The sequence below is a fragment of the Citrus sinensis genome, chromosome 8, assembly GCF_022201045.2.
Source record: "Citrus sinensis cultivar Valencia sweet orange chromosome 8, DVS_A1.0, whole genome shotgun sequence".
NCBI classification, from domain to species: domain Eukaryota; kingdom Viridiplantae; phylum Streptophyta; class Magnoliopsida; order Sapindales; family Rutaceae; genus Citrus; species Citrus sinensis.
The window spans coordinates 14,994,269-15,003,172 of NC_068563.1; the positions used below are offsets into that span (position 1 = coordinate 14,994,269).

General features: G+C 31.4%; 1 non-coding gene across 1 annotated transcript; it reads left to right on the plus strand.

Moving 5' to 3' along the window:
• Positions 1 to 5,025: 5,025 nt before the first annotated feature.
• On the plus strand, positions 5,026 to 5,132 carry LOC127899524 (small nucleolar RNA R71). Its single transcript, XR_008051401.1, has one exon. It is a non-coding gene; the product is annotated as a small nucleolar RNA R71 (small nucleolar RNA).
• The last annotated feature ends 3,772 nt before the right edge of the window (positions 5,133 to 8,904 follow it).

Sequence of the window (8,904 nt, forward strand, 5' to 3'; positions counted from 1 at the left end):
AATAAGGAAAATTTATTCCATTAGTAAAAGTCAATTATATAAACCCATGACACCCTATTGGGAATTCTAAATCTAAATTTATAATAATAGTTAGAGCTTTCTATTTGGTTCTTCAAAGAACTTCCAGTACTTATCAAGATTTGATCATGTGGCATTTTTTCTTGACTGATCACTCACAATCTTTCTCTTCTTTCTTGAGTGTGGCGTAAACTCTAGATTTCTTATACCGTTGATTCTTATCTTTATAGATAAAGGTTATTGCTTGAATATGAATTAAAATGAACCTTGGGAAAGAAACCTTATTGACTGCAAGGTCTCACTTGTTATTGTGAGATTTATATCAATTTGTATCAAAGCTTAAGTTCTAAATGAGGTTTGACCTATACTAAATTTATTTTGTTCCTCTAATTTTTTATACTTTTTATTTCTTGTTTCTAAATTTTTATCTGAATCCATAAACCTACCTTCTTTAGTTATACTTTTCCCCAACTTTTGCTTAATCCTTCAAGTTCTATTGTTTCTCATTCAAGACTAAAAAAAAAAATCCTAAAAAGTAAAAATTCCAAAAATCAATTTAATTTAAAAAGATAGCTTGGTGTTCAAGTTTCGCCTATTCCTATTTACTGTATTTTGATTTAAAACTAAGGGAAATCCTTATTGCATCAAGATTTGTATTCTTTTTTTTCTTTCTTTGTTATTGATTCGATTTCCTGAGTTTACATTGTTGCAAGTTAATTTTAATTGAGATAATTTAAGTTAAAACAAGAAGTAAAAGAGAAATTAAGGAGTATTTGTTAGGTTTTCTAACTTTGTTTTGCATGTTATTAGATACGCTCGAGACAAAAATAAGTCTATTTATGATGGTGCTCAAGAAAAGAAAGACTAGACTCTTCTCTAAGTCCATAGAACAAAAATTTGAATGCTTGGAATTGAAGTTTGATGAGGTGAATAACAAAATAGATAAAGTTGAATCTAGTTCACATATGATGTGAAACTCACAAGGATCAATGAGACCGTACACTCAATGAGGTTATTTTGCCAAGGATTGTTCTAATTCATATTCAAATAATCATAAAATAAAGATCTTTGCCCTTTACCTATAAAGCTAAGAACCAATGGTATAAGAAATTTGAGGTTGACACCACAATCAAGAAAGAAAAGAATATTGTGAGTGATAGTCAAGAAAAAAAAGCCACAAGATGAAATCTTGATAAGTCTGAAAATTCTTTTAAGAACCAAAGAGAAAAACTCTCACTATTATTATAAATTTTGATTTAAAATTCCAATAAGGTTACATGGGTTTATATAGTTGAATTTTACTAATGGAATAAGGTTTTCCTTATTGCTAAATATAACTTAAGGTAAAATGGAAATAAAAGATCCCGAAAGGAAATGAAAGATCTTGCTGATCCTAAAGTGAAAAAAAAAAGATTTTGTTTCCAAAATAAATTAGCGAATGAGATTTTGCATGATTTCTCTTCCTAATTTGATAAGGCCTTGTTTGTTCTTCATGCAAGTCACTTCAAATCAAATTTAGAAGTATGAATAATATTGACTAAACATTAACTATCTTGAATTTTTAATTTAGGCAGATTAGTGTCTTGGACAAAGCATGAATTTGAGATGTACTCAATTAATCCATTTAATATTTCCTTCATTTTCTTGATTCTTGCCCTTTGAATAGGAAACCATTTCTTCCTCATATGCAATCAAACCAATCTCTTGCTCAAGTACAACTTTCTTGTGCTCTTTATTAACTTGGTTAGCATATCGTTCTGTTATATTCTCAATGCTTTGCCTTACATTTTTATGGATTTGCATAACAAAGTCATCTTTCTTCTTTCCATCTAAATTAATTTGCTTATCCATAGGTAAAGGGGTTATGTCCAAAGGAGTTAATGGATTACAACCATACACAATTTCAAAAGGTGAAAGTTTATTTGCTGAAGCACACTCCTATTATATGCACACTCTATATGTGGCAAACATTCTTCCCATGTTTTCAAGTTTTTTTTTTTTTTGTATTATAGCATGCAACAAAGTAGATAAAGTCTTGTTAAATGCTTCAGTTTGCCCATTAATTTGTGGATGACAAAAAGTAGAAAACAAAAGTTTAGTTCTTAACTTACCCATAAAGTTTTCCAAAAAAAAACTTAAAAAACTTAGCATCTCTATTGAAACAATACTTTTAAGCATGTCATGCAATCTCACAATCTCCTTGAAAAACAAGTTAGCAATATGTGAAGCATCTTCAGTTTTGACATGGAATAAAATGTACTACCCCTTTTTGACCTAGGTAAACCTAGCACAAAATTCATATATATGTCAGTCTAAGGTTCATTAGATATAAGCAAAGGAGTATACAAACCACGATGTTTAACTCCATACTTAGCTTGGCTATAAGTAACACACTTATCATAAATCCTTTCTACATCACGTTTCATATGAGGCCAAAATAAATGTTTGTGCAAAACACCTAAAGTTATAGATATACCAAAATGCCCCATCAAACCACTCCAATAAGCTTCTCTAACGAGTAGGTGACGCAATGAATATTCAGGCACGCATAACTTATTTTTCCTTAAATAAAAAACTATTATGCCCAAAGAATTTTCCAATTGCCACTTTCTTATATGCATTAAATACATTACCAAAATCAGAATCACCAACATACAAATATTTAATGTACTCAAAACCTAATATTTTTGGATCTAAGGTAGAAAGTAAGGTGTACCTTTGAGATAATGCATTAGCCAAAATGTTTTCCTTACGGTTCTTGTACTTGATCAGTTAGGGAAAAGTTTCAATGAACTCTACTCACTTGGCATGGCTTTTGTTGACCCTTTAAATGCTTCAAGGGCTCATGATCCGTATGAATTGCAAACTCCTTTGGCCAAGGATAAAGCTGTCAAGTTTCTAAAGTCCTAATTAATTCATACGTTTCTTTGTCATATGTAGGGTAATTTAAAGCTGCTCCACTTAGCTTTTCACTAAAATATGCAAGGGGACGTCCTTCATTCATTAGAATAGCTCCAATACTCATTCCCGAAACATCGCACTAATTTCAAAAGTTTTAGCAAAGTTAGGTAAAGTAAGCAAAGGTGCATTAGTTAATTTCTATTTAATCAAATTAAGTTCCTTTTCTTATTCTCCCCCCCACTTAAAACCCACATTCTTTTTAATTACTTCAATCAAAGGTGCAATTAAGCTACTAAAATCTTTCACATATCTTCTGTAAATGCTAGCTAATCCATAAAATTTTCTAACATTACCCACACTTATAAGCTTTGGCCAATCTTGAATTCTTTTTATCTTTTCTTCATCTACGTCAATTCCTTTAGCACTAACAAACAAAGTGAGAAATACAAGCTTATCCGTGCAAAAGGTACTCTTTTTAAGGTTAGAAAACAACTTTTCTTTTCTTGAAACATCTAAAACAAGATTTAAATGTTTAACATGTTCATCTAAGTTTTTTTCTAGAAATTAGTAAATCATCAAATTATACAACCACAATTATGAATAAAAGCATACAAAACATGGATCATTAATCTCATGAAAGTACTAAGTGCATTAGTTAATCCAAACAACATAAATAAACACTCATATAAGCCATATTTTGTTTTAAATACAGTTTTCTGTTTATCACCTTCTCTGATCCTAATTGATGACATCCACTCTTAAGATCAATTTTAGGAAAAAAAAACACAAGAACCATATAATTCATCAAGCATATCATCTAATCTAGGAATGAGATATCTATACTTTATAGTGCTATTGTTGATGGCACGACAATCAACACACATCCTCCATCACCCATCCTTTTTAGGAACAAGCAACACTAGAACCCCACAAGGACTCATGCTTTGATGTACATACACCTTCTTTATAAGCTTATCTACCTTCGAAGTTCTTTTGTCTCCTTAGGATTGCTTTTATAGGCTGGCCTATTTGGATTTTATGCTTTGGGTATGAAGTCAATTTGATGCTTAACTCCTTTTATTGGTAGTAAACCATTACGTATCTCTTCGAGAAATATGTCTTCAAATATAAAAGAGAAATAATAACACTAGGCAAAAAAAGAATAAGTTCATTAGTACTTAAGATAATTACTTATTTAATTTTTTTTGGCAGACGTTGAGGAAATAAGATTGGAGGGACATAGACCTGATTGGTGCTGATTGTTTTGACTATGGAATTTCTAAGTTTACTGTCTCAAATGTTCTACTATTGTCCTTAAATTTCTCCATGTCATCTTCTTTAGTTTCTTTTATTTCTTTTTATAGTTCTTTAAGTTGTTTACCACTTCGAAGCATAATTGCACTCGTTTGTTCCTTAAAGTCTTATGGTCTATTGGATAGTAAGTTTACAATTTGACCCACTTGTCTCTCAAGATTTTGGATTGATGCAGGTTGATTTTGAAAAGTTGTCTCTATTTTGGTCATGAATTAAGACGCACTTGTTTTAAGCTAAGTAAGAGCATCTTCCAAATTTGATTTCTTTTCTCATGGTTGGAACCCTAGGGGTGGATTCAATGTATTTTAAGTGTTCTTCCATGAGAAATTCAAGTGGTTTCTCCAGCCAGGATCGTAGGTACTAGAATACAAGTTATTTTATTGTCTTTAGAAGTTTGACATATAATGAGCTTGTTTAGCAGATGTTGATGCAAAAGGACTCCCAGCTTGGCAATGAACACTAGCACTATTCCCTCTAGCATAATTCCCTCCATAAAACTCACACACTTGTGTTTAAATAGCATTAGTATTCAGGAGTCCTAGTTTATTAGATAAAGTAGTCATCTATGCAGATAGAGCAATGATAACATCAACATTATAGTTTCTTGCAGCTTTGTTTGGTATTAATCGTTGTAAAGACCATTGATAATTATTAGATGCCAACTTCTCTTATAATTCATAAGTTAATTTTAGTGTATTTCCCATCAATGTTCCTCTTGTTACAACATTAATCATTGTTCTAGTAGTAGATCTCAAACCATTGTAAAAAGTCTGTACCTGAAGCTAAACTGGTAGACCATGACGTGGGCATTTTCTTAGTAGGTCTTTGTATCTCTACCATGCTTCATATGACGACCTCAACTCGAACTGAACAAAGATTGTGATTTCATTCCTCAACTTGGCTATTTTTGTTGGAGGATAGAACTTTGATAAAAACTTCGGTGCTAATCCATCCCATGTAGTAATTATCCCAGGAGGAAGTGAGTTCAACCATTCTTTGCTTTATCCCTCAGTGAGAATGGAAAAATACTTAGCATGATAGCATTGTCTAAGACTTTATTCAAATGTGTCACGAATTTCCAAGAAATTTACAATATGAGCATAGAGACCATCATTTGGCATCACAGTAAATTGTACTGACGTCTGAATCATCTGTATTATAGCTTATTTAGTCCCAAAATTATTGTCTTGAACTGCAGGCTGTGTAATGCTTGAGCGGGTACCATTAACTGTAAAAATAATCTCGTGTAAGTCTTGCATCTCCCTTTTCTTGTACTGCTTTATCAATCATGATTAATTGTTGGTCGTGTAAAGCTTTTCTCCTTCCTCTGCTGAGCCTTCTACATGTACATTTAATCTCTGGATCAAAAGACAATAAATCAAAACTTATTGAATGTTTCATAAGATTAAACAAGAAAACAAAAATAAAAACAATAGAAATAAAATTCAAATGAAACTAAGGCAAGTTGGTATTAACACTAATCTAAATAATCCCCGGCAACGGTGCTAAAAGCCTTTTGTGTAAATTAGTGGGTGTACTAGTCGACACAAGTAATATAATATAGAGTATCATCCCATAGAGATTGTATATCCTATCAACTACCCAAATTATTTTAAAACCCTAATTCATTTGAATAATCGATTAAGAGAATTTATATTAAAAATTAAAATAAAACAAGCAACTAAAAATTAAATAAGAATGCAAACGATTATGAAATTACCAAGAGATTAAGACACTAGGACATCCTATTTCACCATAACTATTCCAATTTAATAAAAATTATTACCCATGTTGACAACGAATATCCCAAATCCTCCCTCAAGTAATATCATAAATACCCTCACATATTAACTCACTATATGTTTGTAAAAAAAAAAAAATACAAAGATTCATTGAGTTATATGAAAATTCTCAGATAAACTACACGAATCACGTTGGCGCATCTTTGTCTTTCGTTCAAATTTACGGAATCTCTTTATACTGGGCAAAAACAAATAAATCTTATATCGGTCTCGTTATCTATCTTGAAATTATTCAAATATTGGCCAGATATTTAAAAGTATTAAGCACAATAATGAACACTCAATCATAGAATAATTAATTAAAAATAACACAAATTTATAGAATTAAAACTTCATAGTTTAGCTACATCATAGTCTTAGTAAAATAAATTATTTCATAGAAATATAAAGAGATTCCATAAATTTGGTAGGGAACATTCAAGTGAGATAATTGGAAAAGAAAGAGAAAAAATAAACTCGAGAAGTTGTCTCTCTCCAATCTTTGTAATCGGCTTCTCCAAATTTCTGCTCTCAGTTTATTGCATGTAGTTGCTGCTTTTCTTTTTCGTCTTATTCTCTTCTATGCCTTCCTTCGGCTTCCACTCATGCCCCTTTATATATTAATGTTGGCTGCCCTTTATAATTGGTAAGCCAATAACGATTTGGCTAAAATGCCCATCACGTGAATGACTTAGAATTTCAAATTCATTACCTTTTTCTTCTTTTCTTTTATCCTTCATGTTATTTGCCTTATTAATAAAATTAAATAATTTCCAAAGCTAATTCTTCTCCTCTTCACATGATTGCCACAATTAAGACTTGGCTTCTTCGATTTTTTTTTCCGTTTTAACTCTCATTACTTTCCTTAAATTTTTAATTAATTTCTTCTTTAAGCTTTTCTTACTTAAATATTCTAAAATATGAGCCTACCATAACAAATAATAAAAATTAAGACAAAGATTGAATAAATAAATGTAAATTAAGGGAAGAAATAAAATAATATAAAAGTAAAGGTAAATCAATTGGCCTAAAAATGAATGTTTAGTGGTGGAGAATGATTCCTTAACCATATTTCGTATCATATTTCAACTTCTTTAAAGTAGTTTAGTTTGCATAGTAAATCAACTCCAAATCCCCCCAAATTTTGTGATATGAACCCTGCCAAAAACTGACGTGACCTTAACTAATTTAGTCTCCAATATCAAATTCAAAACCTAGAATTGAATGTAACTATAACCTTATGCTTAATTAAGGCACGAACCTTGGTATGTGAGGATGCATAATCAGTTATGAGTGGTTCGATTGATAAGTCAACGATTTGAATGCCATAGAAACCTGGTAAATTCAAAGAGTTAGTTTAAGAACCAAAGAGAATTAAACTCTCAAGCCAATTGCATCAAAACTGATCTATCTTTTCTTATTGCATTCAAGTACATTATATAGGTTTGGTTAGAAGAATTTCCATCCCATAATTGCCATTGGAATTTCAAAAATAAATCCCAAACGAAAATCAAATCAGAAATAATTCCCAAAGAATTAAGCAAATAACGAAAGTCTCCTAAATGGCTTAAATGCCTTACATCAACTTTGAAAACACACGTTTTTTAATAATAGAAATGGAAACTAGGTAATTAAATGATAAATAGCTTATTTGTCTCGTCACTTGCCTCTTCAAAAAAAAAAAGAAAAAAGGAAAGTATCTGAAAAGGAAGATAACATATTTTCCAGTTAGAATATTCAAACCAACTTGCTGATTTCATGGAAGTGATTATTTAGAAACTTCAACAATCTCAATCATGCATTTGAATTTCATGTGCAATTCTTTCAATAGGCCTCTAAGAATTTGATTGAGCCCAAGTTGCTTGAATCAGCCCATTAAGTGCTTATTTGAATTTCTTTGCGCGAGCTCTTGTGATGGGTCCAATGAGAACTTGAATAGGATTTGAATATGTCTCATCCCATGTTGTTGTGACAGCTTTGTCCTCAATCTCATCATTCCCTTCATCTTGAAGAGCTGCATTAAAAGGACTCAAAGTATAAACATTAAAAATAGCACTTACATTGTAAGGTGAATCCATATATCTAGTTCATCACTAATTTTAGATTAAATATGACCCTTTTCGGATCAAGTTAAACCCAACTTAGGAAACTCAATCTAAAACTAAGTATTGCTCTAATATGTTTCACTAAGACAGACCTTTTTGAGGCTCTTTCTTAACTAGTATCACTAAATGGGTGGTCAGCCGAAATAGTAAATTGCAAAATAAGGTGCTATAGCAAACATGCAGCAACACAAAATATCAGTCAATTAACCATTAAGTTTGTTTATCACTAAACCACAAGCAAAATAGTTTCAGCCATTAAACAATTCATTATGACGAGATAGAAATAAAACAACAAGAAATAAGAGTGAGATCCGCTTGATGTTCTTCTAAAATCCTTTATTGCAATCGCCAATTCTCTCTCTTGATCTTTGTTTTCTCTTGTTTTGTTTCTCTTTTTTTTTCTAATGACGGCTCCCCCTTTTTTTCTTTTCATGTGTGCTCCATTTTATATCTTAGAATTAGGGCAACGGGAAGCCTGGGGCACACATATTCCAGTTTAAGAAACTCCAGATCAGTATCTTCCAAGTATTTCGCACGAAATCTTCTCTGTCGTTGCTCCAGGATTGCTACAGCAACGATGCTACAACAATAGTGCTACAACATTGGCTTCAATATCTGCATAGTTCCAAACTTGTTTCAATTCGGCTCTAACCAAGTTCTTTCCTTATCTTTACAAGCCCATTGCAGCCGCATTCATTCCTTGAAATTTGAGCTTCCTACCACCTACAATTATGCATATGATCTAAGCACACAATTTATTCTAAATCAAACAAAACTCATTAAAA